At 40.5% G+C, this 24578-nt stretch overlaps 1 protein-coding gene across 1 annotated transcript in view; it reads left to right on the top strand.

The window, feature by feature from the left end:
• auts2b (activator of transcription and developmental regulator AUTS2 b) overlaps positions 1-24578 on the top strand; it is a 56989-nt gene that overhangs the window by 15107 nt on the left and 17304 nt on the right. Inside the window, exons 2-3 of the mRNA XM_022674542.2 lie at positions 21734-21801; positions 21919-22017. The gene's annotated coding sequence lies outside the window, so the exon portion shown is untranslated. The remainder of the gene's footprint in view (positions 1-21733; positions 21802-21918; positions 22018-24578) is intronic.

Raw genomic sequence — 24578 nt, 5'->3', positions numbered from 1 at the left:
TAGCTTGTGTGGGCCCAATTTGTCGTCTCTCATCTCTGTGCAGCTCGAGCATCTGTGTTATCGCAGCCACTTTCCTGCCCCCCCGCCTGCTTCCTCCCACCACGTTCCTCCCACCACGTTCCTTCAACCACGTTCCTTCAACCTCGCCTGACAGGCTAACCAGAGCAAACCCTCCGTGATCTCCTTTGATGTCGGCTCCTCGGAGAGACGTGAAATGAAAAAAGGCGCTCGCTCGAAACCACCCCGGTAAGGCCTAATCAGCTGCCGCGGCGACTTCCATTTAGTGCGCTCTGTCGTAAAAAAAATCATCTGTCACCGAGCTGGTGTGCCGCTCGTGTCAGGCTCCGTATTCTCCCATCGACCGCCTAATTTCTCACGCGGCGCAGAATTTATCTTCGCGCCCAAGCCGTCCTGACAGGTTTGTTATCTGCTGGCCTGCTCGCCGAGCCCCGGGGAGATGAGGCGTAGCCATTAGCCGACGGGAACCGGAGTGCGTAAATGTCAAGTAAGCTGTCATCGGTGGATATCATCGCTATCGGGGAAGCCAAAAGACTGTGTTAGAGACTGACATGTTCAGTGTGGTAAACAGCGTGGCGAATCTCACCTGTCACAAGCCATTTGCAAAATTCCATCTCGGGGTGTTACTAAAAGCATGAGAAGAGGGAGATAATAGCTTGTTATGGGCCATCCTTCAGGCCTTCACAATGTGTGTGTGTGTGTGAGCGCACATCGTCTTGCCCTTCTCTACTTCTCTACTTGTGAAACCCAAATGACCTCGCAAGGATAGTAAAATAAAGCAAGAAATGCCTGATCAGGTTTTTTTTTGTGCTGATTCCAACAGTTTTGCAGCATATCTCTCATACAAATTGTGCGGTTATGCAAGAAACTAACCATCCAACATTCCAACATTTCCAACAAATCCATATTTCCATCAAAAGTTACATACTTACTAGTAGTGCCAGTCGATTAAAAACATAAATCTGATTTAATCACAATGATATTTCTTGTTTAATCATGATTTATATTAATGATTTTTGCGGATTCCAACTGTTTTGCAGCGTATCTGTCATACAAATTATTTGGTTATGCCAAAAAACTAGCCATCCAACAATTCCTTTTTTCCCAATCACAAGTTACATATTCACAGGTACTGACAGTCAATTTAAATATATTAATCTGATTTAATCACAACGATATTCCTTGATTAATCATAATTAATTTAATGATTGAAAAAAAAATGTTTGTATTTCCCTGTATTTTTGGAGAGAGACAAAAATGATAGTGTAGTGTGGTTTGCCAGGCAAACAGACTACAGTCTTTTATTTTACTATTATATCTCCAGGAAGTTTTGATGCTTCTTAAATCAGAATCTTTTAATATGATGAGTAAAAGTTTAATGGAGAAGTTTAGGTGAAGAAACTGAGAGAGAAGCATGTGAGAGGGCTAGTGTGTGTGTTAGTTATGAGATTTAATCCTTGTTCAAGATTGCATAAAATAAAATCTAGCTCCCTTCTAAACTCAACAGAATTTACAAAAACAAATAATGAGTTAATGTTTCCTGATTAATCATGTGTTGGCTTGTTAACATTGACAGCACTGATACCTACAACTAGGGGTGTGTCATATTGTATCGTATGCTGTAATATCGCCAACATTTTCGAATATTGTGAACAATATTATGTCCTGAAATATCGTGCCATATCACCCACCCCTAATTATCACGTCAGGGTACTACTTTTTTTTTTCTTGCTGTTTTTAGCAAAAATAATATTCACACTGTTCTCATTTACCATTATATATCTACTAGAGACAGATTATATCTGTCCAGTATCATTTATTTTACTTTAATCCTGGATATAGGGAGATATTTGGAGTGCATTAATAGTATCATGATTTTTTTTATTTTTTACAATATTTTTGTATCTCAGTTAGGCATGTGCCATATCATATCGTCTGCAATAAAAAAAATACATTTTCTATTTGTTGCAGTATTGTATTATTTAAATATATTTTTTTTATTCAGTGTTTTGTCATATCGGCAAGAGTATCATAATCACGAAAATACCTTGAAATATCATGATATTATTTTAGGGCCATATTGCCCACCCCTACTTATAACAATGTTTTAAGATTTAAGCCTGTTACAAAATTCAGTCTCCGCCTTTAACCCATCTGTGGTGGTGGATACAAACACAAACACACACACACACACACACACACCTGGAGCAGTGGGCAGTCACCTCAGCCCCTGGGGAGCAGTGGAGGATTAGATGCCTTGCTCAAGGGCACCTCAGTAGTGGATGTTGAGAGAGGAGAAAGTGCTGCCCTTTCACTCCCTCCACCCCCACATCCTGCTGGACCAGGGGATCAAACTAAAAACATTCCAGACCTTAGATCCACTTATCTATCTGTTAGGCCCCGGTTTTCCCCGTACAGCTGTTTTCCTGCTTTTTAAAATAAGAGCTCTGGTGTAAAATGGGCTTTTGATGTAGTAAAACATGATAAAAAGTTCTTACCTTTTAATAAATAGCGCACCTCCGCTCTCCCACAGCATTCTGAGATACAGTAATTTTGTACTTTTTGCCCAGCACTCTGTAAAACGGCAGTAATGGGCATATTTTGCCCCAATAAATCACTTTTTCCACCGTTATCCAGACTCAAAGTAGCTCCACACCTTCTTGATAGAATCCGGAGAGCCCTGCCATTTAAAATGAGGCATTAATAACTTAAAAAGTGCACAAGAAGCTTATTAAAAACCACTGTTTACGTCCTATAACGCTAGCTTCAGCTCCGTGTGCCGCCATCACTGTACTGATAATGACAGACATATATTTCTATATATAGACTCCAGCACAACAAGGCAGGCTATGCAGAGTCTATGTATGTATATATGTATATATGTATGTATATATTTTTAAGACAATTTTATAATTCTTGTTAGTTTTCCAGCTGAGCTGTTTTCTGTAGTGATGTTTAGTTGCTTTGATAATCTGGTATCTTCAGAGGAGCATGAATCCAATCCACCAATCCACCTACTCAACCCACAGCCCTTTATCCTGCCATTCACACTCTCTCATATGAAGTGTTTCAGGACTGGAATGCTTTTAAAACGCGCCCCAATACAGGGCAGCCAATCAGAACAGAGTTCATTCAAATACAGTGTATTGGTGTCTATATAAGGCACTTTTGGTTGATCATTCAAAAATAGCTAGCTGGGGTGGGCAATATTGCCCTAAAATAAATGTACTACTACTTTTAAAAGATGTTTTTATATAGATTATATATAGTACTGCAACAAAAATGTTTTTACTTCTTAACATTTTTTAAACTTTAGGTGCAAAAAAAAAAAAAAAAAAAAAAAAAAAACCTTAAACAGTAACTTACCAACACTGGATTTGTATAAAATAATAAAACAAAATAAACAATGTTACAAAAATGTGTATTTTTGGTAAAATTGTTTGAACAGTAAATAGTAAAACAAATACTAAATAAACAGCTTTCACGACAAAATACCACTACAAGAACTTTTTATTTTTATTTATTTTTTATTTTTTTTATTTTTTCATTTTACGACACGATATGGCACACCCCTAATGCCATAAATATAAGTGTTAACCTTTAGAGTTAGGCCTTTAACTATGTTGTTATTATTGTTTTGGGTATAGAGTATCACAAAGTACTAAAAGTTTAATACTTTTTTTTAAATACTGTAGTTTGTGGTGTTCTCTGGTATTGATTCTCTCAAAACATAAAAGTACAATGCAATTCTATAACCTTAAATTCTCTTTTTACATGTGCTAGCACCGGGTATTCACTGCGTTATGTCTTCATTTGAATAGTTGTTTTCATCTATTAATTAAATGAAAGACTATTCAAGAAAATAAATGTTAGGCTGTAAAATATAATATTTTTCAATAATAGTGCTAAATCCAGAAAATGTCTTGGTGTAGTATTGTTATGGTCTCTTCTCAGCAAAACTAAAAAAAAAAAAAATAAATAAAAAAAGTATGAAATCATGATGCATAGGCCTGTCACAATAACAATTTTCAGGACGATATATTGTCCCAGAAATTATTGCGATAAACGATAATTTTGTCATTTAAAAGCTCCACAATAGAAAATGCTTTTTTCCTGCTTCTGGGCTCCCAAAGGAGCTTTAAGACAATGTGCCACAGTAATAATATACTAGCATAATAATACTATTACACTATTTTACAGTTAAACTAACTTTATATTATTAAGAACAGACACTGGGCTTCCAATATAAAAATATTTTGTGGGTATATTTCTGTGGGTTCTGAGAAAACTGCACTAAATATTAAACAGACCTTTAAAAAAAAATAACAAATACATTAAAGTAACATTTACATTAATTCAACTTTTTTAACTCTAGATATAACACATAGGCACTTGCAGATTCCTTTTTCTGATCATATATATATATGCATGCTGTAAAACACAGATTAGCTCAAAAACACAAATGTACTGAATTTTACCCATTGTTTTTAGCAAAAAACAAAAAGAGCTCATTAATATATGAATTATTAAGTTTTTGAACTTTGCTTAAAACGTACTGTTATTATATCTGTTAAGGATATTTAAATATTTTAATATTCTAATTCCAATGTCTGAGTAACCTTAATAATTCCATAAGTTCCATGCTCTTAGAAAGGGGGTGTAAGTGCATTGTTATGAAATTATCTTAATTATATTAAAATGACTAGAATATCATTTATTACCATAATATCTTGGACAGTATATCATCTTAACAAAAAAAATAGTTATCGTTTAAGGTCAGTAAGTATTGAAATAAGAATAATGTGTGTGTGTATGAGTGTGTGCGTGAAGGATTGAGCGCCACAGTATCTCCCAATCTAAGAACACACACTGCTGGTTCTCATATCCTTTATCTAACGCCTACAGCTGACCTCATCACTTGTGAGCAGCGTGAGTTTCTAAACCCTTCCTTTTCGCCCCACTGGGTATAAGCAGCCCGTGCCATCTGCCACTGAGCTGACGGACGACCCCTCTGTGCTTCTTGCCCCTGGCCGCTGCGGGACCGCGGGCCCCCGGGGGCCGAGTAGAGGGAGATCAGGGTTAATTGCGCATTGAGAGGCAGAATCATCAAAGGGGGTTGGAGGCGAGTGCCTGCCGGAGCGTCTGGCCGTCAGAGTTGATGTGTAATTCCCAGGGTGACGAGAGCGAGCGCAGGTCCAGCAAAGTCCTCTTTCTGTGGGCCAGAGCGCCGAGTCTGAGAGCTTTCCTCCCCGTTCGGAATTGATTACAGCAGTTCGGGGGATGGGGTTAATTATGTGTTGGATGTTGTGCCAGAGGTTAAATACATGTGTCTTTATTCTCTAACTGAAGCTTGTCAAAACACACCGTTTCCACAAACACGCCGCCGCTGCAGGAACACGGCTTTGCGTGAGAGAGACATTACTACACTTACTTTTTGGACTGGAGGAAAAAAAAATGGTGCTTACTTTGATATGGGGTTGCTACATGTTTGCAATGGAGCTGTTTAGTGGTTGCCAGGTGGCTGCTTTGGTGTTTCTCTATGGTGGCTATGGTATTGTTGGGTAGGTAGGTGCTTTGGTGTTGCTCCCTGGTTGCTATGATGTCCCAGGTGGTTAATGGATCTTGTAGTATCCCTAGTAGTTGCTATAGTGTTGCTAAAAGTGGTTGCTATTGATTAATATGGTGTTGCTGTGATCGTACAGGTAATGTTGTAAGGTGTTGCTAAATGGTTCCTAGATGTTTCTATGTCATCCCAGGCTGTTGCTATGTTGTTGATAGCAAACTATAGCAACCCTGTAACAACACTAAGTGGTTATCTTGTTTCTAGTCATTTTTTGTAATATCCCCAGTAGTTGCTATAGTGTTGCTAAGTAGTGGTTGCTATGATCATACAGGCAGTGTGTTAGGGTGTTTAGATTTGTTCGATGTTATCCTAGGTGGTTGCTATGTTGTTAATAGTGTTGTTACAGGAATGCTATAGTTTGTAGCAGCACAAAGTGGCTAACTTGTTTCTAGTAATTTTTTGTAATATCCTTAGTAGTTGCTATAGTGTTGCTAAGTGGTTGCTATGATCATACAGGCAGTGTGTTAGGGTGTTGCTAAATGGTGTTTAGATTTGTTCGATGTTATCCCAGGTGGTTGCTATGTTGTTAATAGTGTTGCTACAGGGATGCTATAGTTTGGCTAAGTGGTTATCTTGTTTCCTGGTGGCTGCTAGATTTTTGATGTTAATTGATTAGAATTTCTTTGGTTTCTTAGGTACTTTGCTATGGTGTTGCTAAATGTTGCTAAATGTTTTTTGTTATGGTATCCCAGGTCATTGCTATGGTGCTGCTATAATATACCAGGTGGATGTTATGGTGGTGTTGGGTAGTGACTATGGTGTTACAAAGTGGTTGCTGTGGCGTTGCTTAATGAATTTTGTAATATCCCTAGTAGCTGCTATAGTGTTGCTAAGTGGTTGCTATGGCATTGCTAAGTGGTTGATCTTAATGTTATGGTGTTGCTGTGCTCATCCAGGTAATGTGTTATGGTGTTACTAAATGGTTTTTAGATTTTTTCGATGTTATCCCAGGTTGTTGCTATGTTATTGATTTTGATGCTACACAGTTGCTATAGTGTTGCTAAGTGGTTACTATAATGCTGACAGATGTCTGCTAGATAATTGCCATTGATTTATTTGATGTTCTTTGATGGTTTTTCAGGTACTTTGCTATGGTGATGCTAAATTTGGCAAAAAGTTGTTGCAGTGGTATCCCTGGTCATTGCTATGGTGCTGCTATGGTAACCCAAGTGGATGTTATGGTGTTGGGTAGTTGCTCTGGTGTTGCTAGGTGGTTATGTTGTTGCTTAGAGTTTGCTGGATGGGATCAAAAGTGTTGTAGGTCAGTTGCTATGGTGTTACAAGGTGGCTGCTGTGGTGTTGCTAAATGCTTCCTAAAGTAGTTGCTAAAGTGTGTGCTATGGCGTTACTTAGTTAATGCTGTAGTTTCCTAAGTGGTTGCTATGGTATTGCTAGGTGGTTATGGTGTTGCTTAGGGTTTGCCAGGTGGGTTCCATAGTGTTGCAGAGTGGGTTCCAGTCATGTTGCTTGGTGGTTACCAGAGTGATGCTAAGCAGTTGCTATGTTATCCCAGGTGGTTGCTCTGTTTGTGGTGTCTCAGGTGGTTGTTTGGGTGTTGTTAGTGTATATGTATAATCGTGACATGTTGTAAAGGGTGCACAAATGCTTGTACTACATTCAATCTTATGGGGGGAATGTAGAAATGTGTTGCACAGAGCCAAAACAATCTAGAGTTGGAATAAAGTCAATATCTCAGCAACAGCGGGACGAGTTAGCTGTCAAAAATCCGGCAGAAAAATAATAAGCAGAAGAAGAAATTGGATAACAATGTAGTTATCCGTAATTAGTGCTCGTATTTCTATACTCTTCATACACTTTTCAATGAGGTGCGTTGTGTGTGAAATCCCCTGCTAGCTGTAAACACCAGTGTTGTTTTTCTTCGGCAGTGACGTGCGATGCCGAGCGCTGAGTGTGTCTTTCTCCTGATGCAATGTATCCGAGCGCGGCTATAGAACTGACAGATGGTAAGCATCCCAAGGACGCTGGCGAAGCCAAGCCTCACGCAGAGCTATCACAGCACACAATTTGTTTCAGCGCAACTGCGTGCCAAGGCATCCTCAGCGGTGGGCCAGCAGCGGCCCGCTCTCTCATAAGCATGCAGGAGCCGAGCGGAGAGGCGCAATCTCACCAGGCAGAGACCCTCTTCGGCGAGAAGCTCCAGGGTAGCAATCAAGGCCTACGCCAACACACATATTGACAGAATTTCTAATGCATTCCTGATTGTGAAGCGTCTGCCTTCACAGATTGACGGGAAAGTATTTTGGCGGAGAGAGTTTAACGTCCTTATAGACTCTAACCAAAAGGAAACAAGGCCAAAACGAAATGTTTTTCTTTCCTTCTCCACGCTTCAACCTTAGAAGTCGCAGATAGCGCTGGCGATGACAAAAGCATGGTGCAATTATTTCCCATTTGGAGCGAGATTGAAATAAGCGGAGGAGCTCTGATTCTAAACTTTCGATCGGTGCCACATTTGAGTTATTGAGTTATTTGATCGATTGTTTTTTGGACCTACGGTCTGTTTTTGCCGAAGGTCCTTTGTCTATTTTTTGGCTACGTAGACCCTGTCAATACCGAATGTACGTCAAGCGTACCTGGAATTTCTAAAGTAAATTTGTGATTGAAAGTCTTGTTGTTTCCAATTCCACCTGCTAGTTAGGTCTCCAATCATATGATTCTCCCAAGCTGCAAGGCTAAAAAAGGCTTGAACATGCTTCTTTCTGTTATATTTCTCCTAAAAGAAAACTAAGTCAAAACCTAGTCAACAATGTCAAGTGTGCTGGAATCAAACTTAGTGACGGGGGAGAGGGACGGCCATGCTACACTTGTTTCCTTGAGCTCCCAATTACATATGGCTGCAGTGGCATCATTTGAGATTGAACTTGCCAGTTCCTGACAATACATCCAGCACATTATTAGGGTTAGCATTAGCTTTTTAGCCTTGCTTTTATATGCGCTGAAAAGATTTGAACCATTGAGCCTCAAATGGTCTTGACTAGTGGGCTGGGTTTATGTATAACGAGTCAAGACTGTTATGTCACAGTTTTGAAGTTTTGGAATCCGTCTGTTTTCCAGCTAAGTTGAGGTTCTTGTTTTGTCTGATGCACATACCAAAATCTCATTGATCATGACCTTATGCACATCTATAACCTTAACTTTTGCAGCAAGGCAGATTTGAAAATTTATTAATGAATAAATATAAAAAAACTTGCAACGTTTGAAGTAGGCCTCATATTAGACCCTTTAAATTATTAACATCAGTCAAATGTAAAGCAAAGTGTCAGCACAGAGCGCACATGGTGGGGTGAGGGTGGTCGATACTCAGATAAACTGCCTGTGTGTTCAGTTATTTTCACTGGATGTTATGGATAGCCGCTCTCGAACCTATCCTTTCCTCTTTTCCGGCCATGAAAAGCGGGAAGGGGGCGTTGGCAGCGATTTCCCGCCTGTCTCTCACTCCCCTCCTCCCCCCTAACACACACACACACCACCCTCCCACCCCTCCATAATGCATGAGCTGCTGGAGAGGCTCATCATTAGGCTCGGCCGGCCGGGCTGGAGACGGCTCCCGGGGGCGGCGCTGGACAGAGCTGTAAATTGGATGGCCCTGCCCCCGCTGAGCCGAGCGGCCAAGTCGGTGCGCGCGAATGAGAGAGCGCGCGCCGGAGAGCGGGGGCCGCGCGGCGCTGGAGCTCGGCGGGGGCGCGCCTGCCTGTCAATTACGGCACTCCGGTGGAGGCCGTGGTTCTGGCACGCGCACGATCTGCCACCGCCGCCGTCATTACCAGCTCGGACGGGCTCACAGCCCTGTGCCATATGCGCGCAGTCAGGGCGCCGCCGTCTGTTCGCCGCGGCAGGGATGCGGGGATGAGGCAGCAAATGGACCTTGAAATTGATATTGGGCGGGAGAGCTCGAAAGCTCTTCTGTGCACCCTCCCTTCGTACCCCCGCCCACCCCCATCCCCTTAAAAAATCAAATCCACAGGCGAAATGCAGAAGCTTTTCACGGGTGTGTTGTGGTGTCTCGTGTATGGAAATTTCAGCCTGTTATTACGGTAAATGGTGCATGATAATGGAGACCGTCCATTGGCAGGTTTTTATGGTTATAGATCGCTTCGGATTCATCGTCCAGAGGCGTTAACCAAAGGAGTGTGCTTTTAATTGCACATTCAATTGAACGAAGCAGGGGGGAGTCCGCCCACAGGCCCTGAGGTTGCTCAGAGTTCGTCATTTGTCAGATAGGCTATTAACCGTGTTTGCCCTACAACAGCAGCAAATAACGGGCCTGCTTTTCAAAGCATGTTTTGGTAAACCAGAACTTTAACTTCTGGTCTGATCAACATTGGTATGCTCTTGTTGGTACACTACTCAAGACTGGCACCAGTACACTTTTAAAGACCAACATCGTTTTGCTGTTACATATTTTATTTTTCTTAAAAACCAATGTCAGTACACTCCTTATGACCAACATCAGTACATGTTTAAAGACCATCAGTATACTATTAAGGATCACAATTAGTACACTCTTGATGACCAATATCAGCTCCCTCTCAAATATCAACATTATTGCACATTAAAAGATGAACACTAATATATTATTTTTTTAGTTTATTTATTTAATTTTTTTTCTATTTCTCCCAATTTAGCTAGGCCAATTGTCCCACCCATTTAGGTGTATAACTCCCATCATTGGTGATGCCACAACACAAGGAGGGTAAAGACCATCACATGCCTCCTCCGATACATGTGAAGTCAGACTCCTCCTCTTTTCAAACTGCTGCTGATGCAGCATTACCGAGTATCATCACAGCGCAATCGGAGGAAAGCGCAGCGACTCGGTTCTGATACATCAGCTCACAGACGCCTTGTGCTCATCAACATCACCCTAGGAGTGATAAGGGGAAAGAGCGCCATCTACTGTACCCACCCAGAGAGCAATGCCAATTGTGCTCTCAGGGCTCTGGCAGCTGATGGCAAGCTAAATGACCAGGATGCGAAACAGTGATCTCTCGATCATAGTGTAGCCCACTTAGAAGTAGCCCAAATCTGATTTTCTTACCAAATCCATTGTTTTCTTTAATTTTTGTGCTCTTTAACTGACATTTGTAAAAGCAGTGCTTCAAGTGGCACAGCTGTGTCACATATGACAAAAATTATGATTTTACCTGCTGTGTGAACATATGCTAATGTCACATCTGGCACAGTAACATGACACATGGCTACATTTTGCATTTAGGATGAGTTCCTGTTCCTGTGAGTCCCCCCCCCACAAAATTGTTATATGAAAAACAGTCCAGCTGTTTTAGTGTTAAGAACATTAGGCAAATTAGTACAATCATATTTATTTGATGGGAGCATGAGGTCTTCTGCAGTGATGTGCAGCTTTTAGTTTTTATTACTCTGCTGAGCTGAGCTGTTAACTGTGTCCAGATCAGTATCCAGTTCATCTGGGGATCATTGTTCTTTTTGTTTGAAACATTCTCTTGTTTTGCTGGTATGTTCAGGAGACTTTGTAAGCAGAAGCTTAGCTTGGCTAGCTTCAGGGCCTCATTAGCTAGAACCTTGAGAGAGGTTTGTTTTTGAACTTCTGTTCTGCTGTTGTCACTAAAATCCGACTTGTCATTTGTAATTGAAAAATAGCTGATTTTAATTGACGTAAATTAAAATTTAAAGAGCCTTTTAAGAACTAGTTCTTTACAGCAACAAAAATGATTTCATTGGACATTTTTAAATACCATATACAGAAGACCTAAACACAAAGCATTACCTTTAACATGAAGCATTTTATACGATATATTTATAAGATATATTCTTATTACATTCAGCTGAGTTGTCTGTTACTGAGTAGAAATGTTTTTTTTTTTTTTTAGCTTCTGATTCAGCCCACTTACTATTCTATAGTTCTATTTCCACACCCCTGGTTGCCAGGTATGTAACACAACACGCATGACCAGAAACATAAACCGTGAGTAAAGTAATAGCAATGCATTTAATATATATATGGAGACAGCTTAGCACCCAGAAGAACTACAAGACGAATGCTGAGCTGGCTAATTTTCTCCTGAACAGGATAGCACTGAGCTTCAGCTAAAGTGAGCTTAAATATATTTAAATAATGATTTCAAATCTCGTTTTTTTGTTTTTTAGTCATTTAAATATTTGATTGCTTGCAGTCATACTCCGTGGTCCATGTGCAGCTGCATTCTGCTTATTTCACTTTTGCTCTTGATGATGGTATAGCCTATTGCCATTGAAAGTTTCTTTACATAACCCACTGTAGTGGATGGAATTTTAACAAAGTTTTCTTAGTTGCAATGAAAAAAACTGCCTTGGAATAAAGTGCATATATTATATACGTTCCCTAAAAGGTAGGTAATTCATCTCATTCTTCAGCATTTGATAAACAGTCATTAGTATGATGACCCTTCTGAGATATGTACGCTGAGAGGTGTCATCAATTAGCCCCTTCTGTTCAAACCAATTATTTCCTTGTGGTGTGTATATCAGTGTGTGTGTTTGTGTGTGTGTGTGTGCTTGCGTGTATGAGTGTGGGAGTCTGCAAGCTCCGGTTCACAGAGTGTGTTTGCTGCCGGCTGACAGAGGGTACAAGAGAACCTTACCACCCTGTCAGCTCGTGATTTCTCCCGTGTGTTTTCATCGGCATTGCACCAGAGGCTATTGTCAGAGATGACATATCGCCGTCTCGGCACTACTGTTTTTTTCCCCCTTCCTTTCTTTCCTTTTTTTCGAGGGCTATTTGAATGTACTTGGAGGGAGCGTAATTTGTTCTTCGCAGATAATATGACCCTTAGCGGAGCAAGATCATGGGTCGACCGAAGTGATATTTTCTGTTAATGACGGTCGTAGATCATTTCTGACGGCGCGGGTTTAGAGGCTAGCGGCCTCCTCCGGGACTCGGCTGCCATAAAGCGGTGAGACATGAGGACCCTGCGGAGGGCAGTGCAATTTCATGAGCTTATTCAGAGCCCTCGGTGGCTCGAGGCTGAGCCTCTCACTGTCCTGGTGATTAATACCTCCCAAGTCCCATCATCTTTCTTCTCGCTCTCCGCGGGCTAGGGCACTGCATTAGCGCTGGTCTAGATGTCCTCAAGGTGATCGCTGCAATCATTCTCAGCATATAGGGCTACTACTCGGGGAGCGTGCCGGGATGTGAAATATAGAGAGATCAAGCAGTGGCGCTTTAACTCCTGCGGTGGGGAAAGGAGAGGTGGGACATCCCCATCTGCCAGATGCTTTAGGTAGCAGACCAGGTTCAAAGACTGCAGACGAAGAGGTGAGGGGTTAAACAAAAAGACGCAGATCACAGCCGGCTCTGCAGATGGCAACAGTTGTTAGATCTTCTCATTTAGGTTGTTCCATTGATTGATGGAAGAAAGCTGAGCTCTGGCAAAGCACGTGTAAACTGATTTCATTGTGTGGATTTCAAGGTGTGCCGTCCAACCAAGTCGACAATGGGACAAAAAATGATCTACGACTTATGAATTACAACACTACTTCTTTACCGAGCCTAGGGCCTCTCGTGTTATCGCTCTGAAAACCTAAACTCTAAAAGCGCCAAAAGAAAAGCACCTCTCTGCTGGCTCTCTTCCCCTCCATCCGCACTCATGGCAGCAATGGGAGCCGCATGATTATGATGGAAATCTCACAAGCCATTACCATGAAGAGGCTGGGCCCGATGGAGACAGCTTAATGGACTCATTTGTAATTGGTAGGGGGCAATGACTAAGCTACCATGCTCTTTGTCTGATGGAGTATAGAGGCATGCATGCAAATGTGACAAATGAATAGGGATTGAGGCTCTCAGGTTTTTTTTTTTCTCCCTTCTTTCCCTTCTCCATCTCTCCGAGCCAGCAGAGTGACCTTGAGAGACTATGCAATAGGTGTTAAGAATCCGTATAAAAGGCTGTTAACACTGGGGGCAATGAATGGAAAGGAACAATTCAAGACATCTAAAGGGCCATATTCATTAGCTGTCACATGTATTGGAGCCAAGAAGAAATGGCTATGTGCAAAGCAGCCAGCGGAACATCAGGGCAGTGCGCTTCTTACATTCATACCGCATTCATGCCGCGGTCCCAAGATCGTCACGCGGGCCTGCCGAAACGCACCGCCTGCCGTTAGGTTAGGAGACTTCGCACCGAATGTACAATCGCTCCGGTCTGCCCCAAGTGAGGAGCTCCGCTCGTGAGCAGTGGAAAATATTTCAGTTGTCAATCAAAGAAAGTGTTCAAGTGAAGCCTGCCAATAGCCCAGTTGGCTTGGCAATGTTTTAACCATGCACTCTCAGGGCTGCACGAGTTAATGAGTAGATTCTGCTTTTTCAGCTTTGTCACGAATAATCATGTTCATGTCGTTCATCTGCCTGGCAGGCAGAGGGGAAGAACAAAAAATATGCTTCTTTGTGAGAGCTGCTTTTTGTGTGTGTGGCATTGGAAAAGAGCCTGCTCATCACAGATGTCCAAGGAAAATTACACAAGTGGCTCGTTAATGAACGGCTGAGCGGTCTCGGGAGGAGGCCACTGAGGCAGCTCTTTAATGAGCTGGGAACCTAAACACTGCCAAAGTTTACCCCGACCCTGCCTCTTAGTCCTGGGTCAGTCGGAAGAGCGATTCAATTCAGGGCCACTGAAGCAGAGGGGAATGGCATCACGCTGATTTCCCTCTTTCAGCTCCCAAGGCAGGAATAATGCACTTTTGTGCCGCGCATCCTCGGGAATTATGGCTCCTAATTTGATTAGGCGAGATTTGATTAGCTGGAAAATGGGGATTTCACTAAAACTTTCACATGCTTAATTTATCCCGCGCAGAGCAGACGCAACATTGTATCATCCCAAGCAAAAGGGCATTTGGGACGCCTTTTCAGTGGGTGGATGGGCTTTGAAACCCAGGAGGACTGGCGTTTCGCTATGGTCCCAAAGAAGTCCAGATTCCCTTTGATTCCTTTTCTCCGCTGTGGACAATCAGGGCCATCCCCAATGCGTGATATAACCTTAGCTGACCGAGGTCTTAAGCGTTCAGTCTTAATGATGGATTGAGCCAGGAGTTTTTAACTTGTAGGAGGCTGGAGAAGGAGGCGAGTCTTGACCCGAGTTTAGCCCACACCTCACAATACACCGGGAGGCGATATACTTCTTTCCAAGGCCGATTGCCCATTAATAATAGTCAATAAGAGTCACAGGCCATTACAGGCCGATGGTTATGGAGGACATGCGCTGCTCCAGAGGGCCACTATGGAGGAATCTATCCCCATTAACAGTTATCTCGTTTAATCAGCTCTCCTTCTCTTTGGGCCATCAGGCCGGACCTGCTCGCTGAAATTAATAGCCAGGCTGGAGCTGAAGGGCTAAGACATCAATTTAGTCCTCCTCCAGACAGAAAATCGGTGAAAACAATCAGGCCAAGCTACACTAATGACTTTGCCTTTGAGGCAGGTCTACAAGATTTGCCTCGTTTTGATTTTTTCTCCCCCTTTCACAGATATGAGTATGTTGTTGTGGTCTTCCTCGTCTTCATTTCTTCAGTTAATTTGAAGGCGTACTGAACTGCCGTGTGACATTGTTATGAGACCGTTCTGGTTCATTATCATAAAAACATGATTTAGAAAGGATTCATGCAAATGGGCACTCGCCTCATCAAGAGACCAGCTCGCGCTCTCCGCAGCTCATTTTCCATGATTATGTCTGCCTCAGGTTTGTAGCCTTTGAGAATAATTACACGTTTATTAGAAACTCACAGTTTTGAGAAGTGTAATCATTTTCTAGCAGCTTTAAATGCAAGCGACGAGGAAACGAGACTGTTGGAGGCGTTTTGTCGATAAGCCCCGCTTAACAACGAATGGATATGAACAAATTAATGGTCTAATGATGTAAGATCTTGCTTGATAAAGTGTCGCAAGTACGCTTTAGTGTCCACCAAATGCTGCTTGGGGGATCGTTTCCGCAACTCCGCAGTTCCCCTGCGCTGCACGCCATCCAGTTATAAAGGATGAAAAGTGAAGCGAACACTCGAGCAAGTTTCATGCACTCCTGAGCCCATAACTTTAAATTGTTCCTGACCGGGCCACAGTTAAGATGTAATACTAAAACAAAAAGCACCATTGTTGTGGTCGGCAACTCCACAAACTGCATTTGTGCGAAGCAAGGTTGAGTGGTCTTTACTTTATTGCGCATTTGCATGTCTTTTGCATACAATCCCCCAACCAACCTCGACGACTGATTAAAAACAATCTGCTTTTGAATATTCAGTGACTTTAACATTCATTTTCAAGTGTTCTTTCACAAGCACTCTCCAGCACCCAACCAAAGTATTTGGACGTTGAGCATTATCCACTTATCATACAAATCACACAGTGCACAACGTAATAGGAGGATAAATTCAGATCAGTTTGTTGTAGTTTGTATATTAAAGCACCCAACAGAACGCAGCACAGTCTATTGTTTAATAATCTCTTTTGCTTGTAATGAGTTTGTAGATGTGCATAGCTAATAAGCTTGTGCATGACATTTCAGCTGATGATTATTTATAATTGCGGTTAATGAGCGATTTGTCTTTTTAAATCTCTTTCATGCAACTGTTAATGTTCAAGCTTAAAGAGACCAAACTAGCTGCTTGCTTATAGTGACTAGAAGCTGATTTGATACGTGAGCTAGGTTATTACTAGCTAATACTCATGTGTGTACAGAATCATATGCAGATTTATAAAAGCTTGGAATCACCAACAAAGTTAGCAAATAAGCTTAAATTGCGCAGGGTTGCATACTGTCAGTTTTCCTATTGGTTTGGTTTCACAAGAAAAATACAAGTAAACTACTTCATCACAGCAAACCATGTGAGAATGTTGTCTCTGCTTATTGGTCGAACCTCTCGGAGATGGGAGCAAAAAAAGTAAATACAGGAAAAATGTCCTGCATGTGATTCTGAACTAGTGAATATTTCTGTGTAATTTAACATAAAGCAACAGCAGAGTTGCCATTTTTTCATAGCTCCAGTCATCATTTGTGTAATTCATTAAATTAAACTGCCAGCAGGTATCTTGAAGGGGTGGGACCAGGCCATCAACGACAAGGTTGTGGGTTCAATACCTGGGTTTGGAGGGATGCCAGCACAAGTATGATTTATATGGTTGTCTTGTCTTTTAGCTCAAACTTGCAGAGTTTAGATATTAGTTGGGTTTTAGATTTAGACAAGATCAAGTTTTCACGAAAAATGAATTAAGCATTCAAGGGTTAAAAAAAGGGTAAAAAGAGTCCATAGCCGAGCTTACATAAAGTTAAAGGGATTGAAAATTAAGTTTAAATTATAAAAACAAGCAAAGATTAGATTGAAATTAAGAAAATAAAGTCATTCAAAATAAAAGGATGCAAACAGGCTAAAATGTATAACCAGGCTATAAATATAAAACATATAACCAGACTAAAACATGCAGGTGTAAAATAGCAGAGGTGTTCTGTTTTAACCTCTTAGCAGGTTTTATAAGATGTAAAATGATGCCAGAAACAAATCAGTATCGCCTTTCAGAAAACTGCTTTAAAGAATTATTAGCATCAGTAAGATCTGACCAGCTTTTATCTGCACATATTACACTGTACCACCATGTATTTCTTCTTAAAGCAAATCTAAATAGATATTTTTATCAGAGCCTATTTGCATTGACTCATTTGTAAAAAAAAAATCATTTATACACAAATACATTTTTATTTGCATAATATTAATTAATTTACTGCTTTCTTATGTTTCATTTTATTTGGCTCATGTTTTGCTTGCAGTGACCTCATTCACAATATGTACACCTGCTTCTAATGATCCCATTCAGCTACTTTAGGTATGAATTGCTGACACAAATGTTCAAATGCACGCAAATGGCGTATATAGTCCCTGTAGAGAATTTATTTCATTAGAATAAAACTATTGGCACCATTGCTAATGCCACACAATAGAAACAGAAACTGAAAGCAGAGTGAACTTGAGCAGGTGTTCCAATATTTTTGTCCATATCGAATGGATTGGGTGATATTTCCCTAAAATAATATCTCTGTGTATTATGGTATTTTTGCGATAGCGATACACTTGGCGATATAACAAAACACTTAAAAAACTAAATAAAAAAAAAGATTCATTTTATTATTGCATACAATATATGATATGATATATATGGCACATCCATAACTGAGATATTTCAAGTACAAGATTTTTTTATCAGCTTTGTAACAGAAGTATTTGATCCACAATGTCATGATACTAATAATAATGCACTTAAAATACTATATATCCAGGATTAAAGTAAAATAAATGATACTGGACAGATATAATCTGTCTCTAGTAGATATATAATGGGAAATGAGAACAGTGTAATTTTTTTTTCTTTTGCTTAAAACAGCAAAAAAAAATGTAGTACCCTGATCTGATAATTAGGGGTGGGTGATATGGCACAGGATGGATATTACAGGGTATAATATCGTTCATAATATTAAAAAATGTTTACAGTAGTCATGATCGTCTTACAATAACTGTGAATAGATTCCAAACTGTCACAGTTCTCTTAGCTAACATTACTTGCCAATGCTTTTTTTAACCATATAAATACATGACTACACTCCCTGTCTCCCCCTGTTTTACTGGCTATTCTGATCTCCAAGGCATCAGATAACTGTGTAGGGTCATTTGTTTGCATCACTTCATTCATTCTTGAGTATGAGTATAACCAAAACTCTGATATAAATATGGTTTGTTTGGTTTGCCTTCGCTTTCAGATTTGTAATTCTGATCTTTCCCATTCCGAATGCTGTACAGGATGCTGCCAGCTGAAGCATCAGGCAAATAGATCTGGACCATTTTTGTGGGGGTGGGAGGAAAAGAAGGGAAGAAGGGAAAAGGCAGCCGCCTGCTGTTCTATATACTCTCCCCCCCCCCCCCCCCCCCTTCTTGATCAGTCTCACAGTGTGTGTCATCAGCCGAAGGAAGTGGAGCCCATTTCTCCTCGGCCTGCTGACTTGCCGAGGCTCTGCATCCCGCTGAGGAGTCGCAAATAACAGCCCCGTCCCAGCGGGACGGCTCGCCGCGCCTCCAACAAGGCCTTGTTCTGTTCGGGCTCTGTGAGATGCAATTAGACACCCCCACAGGGCTGGCGGGGCCGGCGGGCTGGAAAGGGAGAGGCGCAGACCTCCCTGCTGGCCTGGCTAGCCTGCGGGCTTTGAAGTCCTTCGCTGTGTCTCCTCCGTCGAGCCCTGCCCTTTGGGGAGCGTTTGGGAGCAGAGCGGCGTTGGGGGACGCGAAGCCGCGGGCGAGCCAGTGTGCACACAGCTTGCCTTAATCTTCACCTACAGGCCTTTTTTTTTGGTTAGATGTTATTGACCACAGGGCTATTTCCCCATGGAAAAACTGTTTCAGAAAGGATTTCGTGTGATTGTGGTCTGCTTTGTTGGTTTTTCAGCCCTCTTTTTGCAGTTGGTGTCAGGTGACCGGGGGTTTCAGCCTCGTTGAGGCAGCTGTCGGCAGGTTGGGCTGTCAACGGATAGAACAGCAAGCGTTACACTAAAATATCTATATTTCACAGTGAGGAGAAACATTAAATGCAGCATTATGTGGCTACAAATGCTACAAATTTTTCTTTAAAACATTTCAGACCTGAATTATTAATAAAAAATGTAAGAATGCTTGTTTCTGTTTGTAATTCACAAAAAAGAAAATTTTTTGTGTTCTTTTATTTTGTTTGTACTTCTATTTTATCTATATTTATCTATTTTAACAACCGCTTGGGTGTAAACTGGATTGTGAGATCACAATTTCAATTTCGTTCCACCTCATGTACCACATGTGATGCGAATGACTCCTTGAATCCTTGAATCCTTTCAGAACTGAATTATCTCCAGTGATGGCACAAAAAATGTAAGAATGCTTAATGTTTATGTCTGTAATTCACAGAAAAAGAAGAGTCTGATATTCTACTATAAAATCTATATAGCAAATGACTTCAATTTGCTAAAATATTTAATACTTTATTTATTTTCATTTTCACTTTGCATCCCTAAACAGTAAAAAACATTAATTAGTAAAAATTAGCCGTTACTTTGCCTCAATGAGACTAGTACTACTGTTTTTCCAGTGTTTTTGAAGTTTAGTGGGCAGGGCCAAGCTACTGTTTGATTGGTTTATAAACGTGTTCATTGGCTAGTTCATGGTCTCCGCTCTGAAAGTGTTATGTGCAACAGAATTTTAATATAAAAATGAAGAAAATACATGATGTTCATTATAATAGATGCAGGGTCTGAAAGGGTTAAATTTTAAATTCAAAGCAGTGGTACTCTTAACTGGAGAGGGGGCAAAATATTTGAATGCTCATTTACGCATCTTTAAACCAAAGAAACACGAAATTAAAACTGACTAGGGCTGGCAGGCTGAAAGAGAATAATACAGTGCCCTTGCTAAAATCACCAGATTAATCCCTCACTCTGAAAGGACAAAGCAGCACAATGCACGTTTTAATTTTTGATGTAATTAGCTGTTCACAGTAACAGATATTTTGACCCAATGTACCCCGACTTCTGCATTCCGACTTCTGTTGAATGCTTTGGATCTTTTTGTTGTGAAAATCAGCCCATTTGTTTTCTTATAGTTTATTATTGCCAGTGTCTCATTTGCTTTCAGAACTTTGAGAACTATATCTTTATGTACCCTCAAATACTGCAAAGAAAACAAGTTCATATTCATAAAGTTTTAAGAGTTCAGAAATCAATATTTGGTGAAATAACTCTGGTTTAACTTTATGCTGCTTTACTCCTGGTGCAAAAATTCAAACAGTTCAGTTTGGTTTGATGGTTTGTGATCATCCATTTTCTCTGGATTGTATTCCAGAGGTTTTCAATTTGGTAAAATCAGAAACTCATAATTTTTAAGTGGTCTCTTGTTTTTTTTGTTTTTTTTTTTTTACCAAAGCTGTACATGTAAGCTCAGTTTAGTTCTGATATCACCTTACCTTAACCAGTGACCAGCTTCCAACTGTATTTAAAAGACTGCTAATGACTTCTGTTTTCCTGTGTTTAGAAGCAACTGATCCACATTTCTCATTCATCCGATTGCCCAGGGGATTTTGGCTTTGCCCCTGCCTTCTAAACACAATCAGCAAAGGTGCTGAGATTCTGATGATGGGGCCTATATAAATCAAAGGCTTATACTTTAAAAATTGTTTCTGATCAAATTGCTTGCCATAAGCAGCCCGAGAGTCTAAGAGAAAGCACAGGCATCTGTTAGCTGATGTATCAGAGCTGGGTCACTGCGCTTTCCTCCAAGCATGCTGGCTACCAAGTGGTGCTGCATCAGCTGCAATTTGAAGTGGCGGTGGCTGACTTCACATACAGCTCTGGAACAAAATAAGAGACCACTTTAAAATGATGAGTTTCTTTGATTTTACCAAATTGAAAACCTCTGGAATTTAATCAAGAGGAAGATGGATGATCACAAGTCATCAAACCAAACTGAAGTGCTTGAATTTTTGCAAAACAAAAAACAAGGGTTTTTCCACCAAATATTGATTTCTGAACTCTTAAAACTTTATAAATATGAACTTTTTTCTTTGCATTATTTGAGGTTTGAAAGCTCTGCATCTTTTTTATTGCAGCCATTTCTCATGTTCTGCTCTAAATTACAATATCATTAGGAATTTGGGAGAATTGTTGCCTGTAGTTTATAGAATAAAACAACAATGTTTATTTTACTCAAACATAAACCTATAAACAGCAAATTCAGAGAAACTGATTCAGAAACTGAAGTGGTCTCTTATTGTTTTCCAGAGCTGTATATCGTATGAAGCATGTACTGTCTTTACCCTTCAAGTCTCTGGGGCATTACTAGTGAGCCCAGCTCACCATTTAGAAGGCGCAGTCAAATCTGGCAACCCTGGCACATTAAAAAAAAAATTAAGTTAAGATACTGATTAGAGCTGAATAGACAGAACCCAGTGAAATAAGATGGAATGTGTGTTGTGTATGTTCAGTGAGTTTTTTTCCCTTGGTTTGGTGTTCATATGTAACATCTTGACTTGCTAAACACAAAAATGCTGTTTTTATTTTCATATTTCAGGATCCCCTTACTCTTTCAGACGTGAATTGTTGCCTTATTTCTGGAGTCCACATGAAGCAAGTTGGGTGGTGAGTATAATTTCCTGAAAGATATAATATTGCTCCAGTCTCTTCCAGATATTTGAAGCTGTTATTTACAAGTAAAAGTAAACTTTTCATGTTTCACCTCTGTCTCCCCCTCTTTAGGATATCCTTCTGCTCTAAAGGATCATCTGGTGTACATAGTTGTTCGTAGGATTGACATGGATTGTGAGCTTTTTTCCAGTCAAGTGAACTTTCCACCAAGTGAGTACATATATATGTACACCTCACCACAAAAATTAAGAGTTGAGATTTGGGATGGTAGTAAAATACATTACTTCAGAGAACACATACCTAAATTACTAGTTGGTTGTGCTTCGCTACCAATTCAGAGCTTGTAGTGACATTCTTGTGCACTTAACCTGTAAATATGATATGTTTGACCTAACACACTGCATGAATTTTTAATATTTGGAAGTTTGGTAATCCCTGTGGATATATCAAACTTTAAATTTGGATTTGACTTTCTGTAACAAACTGAAAATTTGAATCCGGTGTAAGAATATAAACAGCCAAATATACTTCTTTAAATATTGTTGCACATATACACTACCGTTCAAAAGTTTGGGGTCACATTGAAACGTCCTTATTTTTGAAGGAAAAGCACTGTACTTTTCAATGAAGATAACTTTAAACTAGTCCTAACTTTAGACAAATACACTCTGTACATTGCTAATGTGGTAAATGACTGTTCTAGCTGCAAATGTCTGGTTTTGGTGCAATATCTACATAGGTGTATAGAGGCCCATTTCCAGCAACTATCACTCCAGTGTTCTAATGGTACAATGTGTTTGCTCATTGGCTCAGAAGGCTAATTGATGATTAGAAAACCCTTGTGCAATCATGTTCACACACCTGAAAACAGTCTAGCTCATTACAGAAGCTACAAAACTGACCTTCCTTTGAGCAGATTGAGTTTCTGGAGCATCACATTTGTGGGGTCAATTAAACGCTCAAAATGGCCAGAAAAAGAGAACTTTCATCTGAAACTCGACAGTCTATTCTTGTTCTTAGAAATGAAGGCTATTCCATGCGAGAAATTGCTAAGAAATTGAAGATTTCCTACAACGGTGTGTACTACTCCCTTCAGAGGACAGCACAAACAGGCTCTAACCAGAGTAGAAAAAGAAGTGGGAGGCCGCGTTGCACAACTAAGCAAGAAGATAAGTACATTAGAGTCTCTAGTTTGAGAAACAGACGCCTCACAGGTCCCCAACTGGCATCTTCATTAAATAGTACCCGCAAAACACCAGTGTCAACATCTACAGTGAAGAGGCGGCTGCGGGATTTTGGGCTTCAGGGCAGAGTGGCAAAGAAAATGCCATATCTGAGACTGGCTAATAAAAGAAAAAGATTAAGATGTGCAAAAGAACACAGACATTGGATAGAGGAAGACTGGAAAAAAGTGTTGTGGACGGATGAATCCAAGTTTGAGGTGTTTGGATCACAAAGAAGAACGTTTGTGAGAGGCAGAACAAATGAAAAGATGCTGGAAGAATGCCTGACGCCATCTGTTAAGCATGGTGGAGGTAATGTGATGGTCTGGGGTTGCTTTGGTGCTGGTAAGGTGGGAGATTTGTACAGGGTAAAATGGATTCTGAATAAGGAAGGCTATCACTCCATTTTGCAACGCCATGCCATACCCAGTGGACAGCGCCTGATCGGAGCCAATTTCGTCCTACAACAGGACAATGACCCTAAACACACCTCCAAATTGTGCAAGAACTATTTACAGCAGAAGCAGGCAGCTGGTATTCTATTGGTAATGGAGTGGCCAGCGCAGTCACCAGATCTGAACCCCATTGAGCTGTTGTGGGAGCAGCTTGACCGTATGGTACGCCAGAAGTGCCCATCCAACCAATCCAACTTGTGGGAGCTGCTTCTAGAAGCGTGGGGTGCAATTTCTCCAGCTTACCTCAACAAATTAACAGCTAGAATGCCAAAGGTGTGCAATGCTGTAATTGCTGCAAATGGAGGATTCTTTGATGAAAGCAAAGTTTGATGTAAAAACAATGTTATTTCAAATACAAATCATTATTTCTAACCTTGTCAATGTCTTGACTCTATTTTCTATTCATTTCACAACGTATGGTGGTGAATAAGTGTGACTTTTCATGGAAAACACAAAATTGTTTGAGTGACCCCAAACTTTTGAACGGTAGTGTACATATTTTTGTTTGTGACTTACTTGTAAATCTCTATATTGGACATGCATATACCTTGTAATATTTATATTAAAGATTAGAGGGTTAAAGGAGAAATACGGTTAGGATTGTGAGTCTGTTGGGAGCATCAGCTAAAAGCGCTGTCTTTTGAAATGTTGGGGGTGAATGGATGTGGGCTATTCGACAAAAGTTTGTACTCGTTATCATGTTTCACTACAACACAAGTCTATTTCATACCAGATTCCTTTTTACAGAATCTATCTAAAGCCCTATCCAGATGGGATTAGATTCTCAGGGGGTCCTGGGGTAATTTTCTTTTTTATAGGTAGTCCTCTCTGATTTTATTCCCGTCCTTGACGACCATGTATGTGTTTTTTTTCAGACGTCCTCTGTGAAAATTACAGGGTGAATTATTTACTGTTTTGGTGGTCCTCCGGTAATTTTAGTCACATCTCTGAGCTTTGTCTCCTCGCGTTTAATAAAATAGCTCTTTGTCCACTGCCGTGCATTGTAATTACACTTTGGGCGTGCGTTTCCACGGAAATCCACGTAAAAACATAACAACGATTGGAAATGGAGGAGCTACTGAATGCGATCTCA

This window comes from Astyanax mexicanus, chromosome 18 (assembly GCF_023375975.1).
Source record: "Astyanax mexicanus isolate ESR-SI-001 chromosome 18, AstMex3_surface, whole genome shotgun sequence".
Classification (NCBI taxonomy): Eukaryota; Metazoa; Chordata; class Actinopteri; order Characiformes; family Acestrorhamphidae; genus Astyanax; species Astyanax mexicanus.
This window is presented reverse-complemented; position numbering and strand designations above follow the sequence as displayed.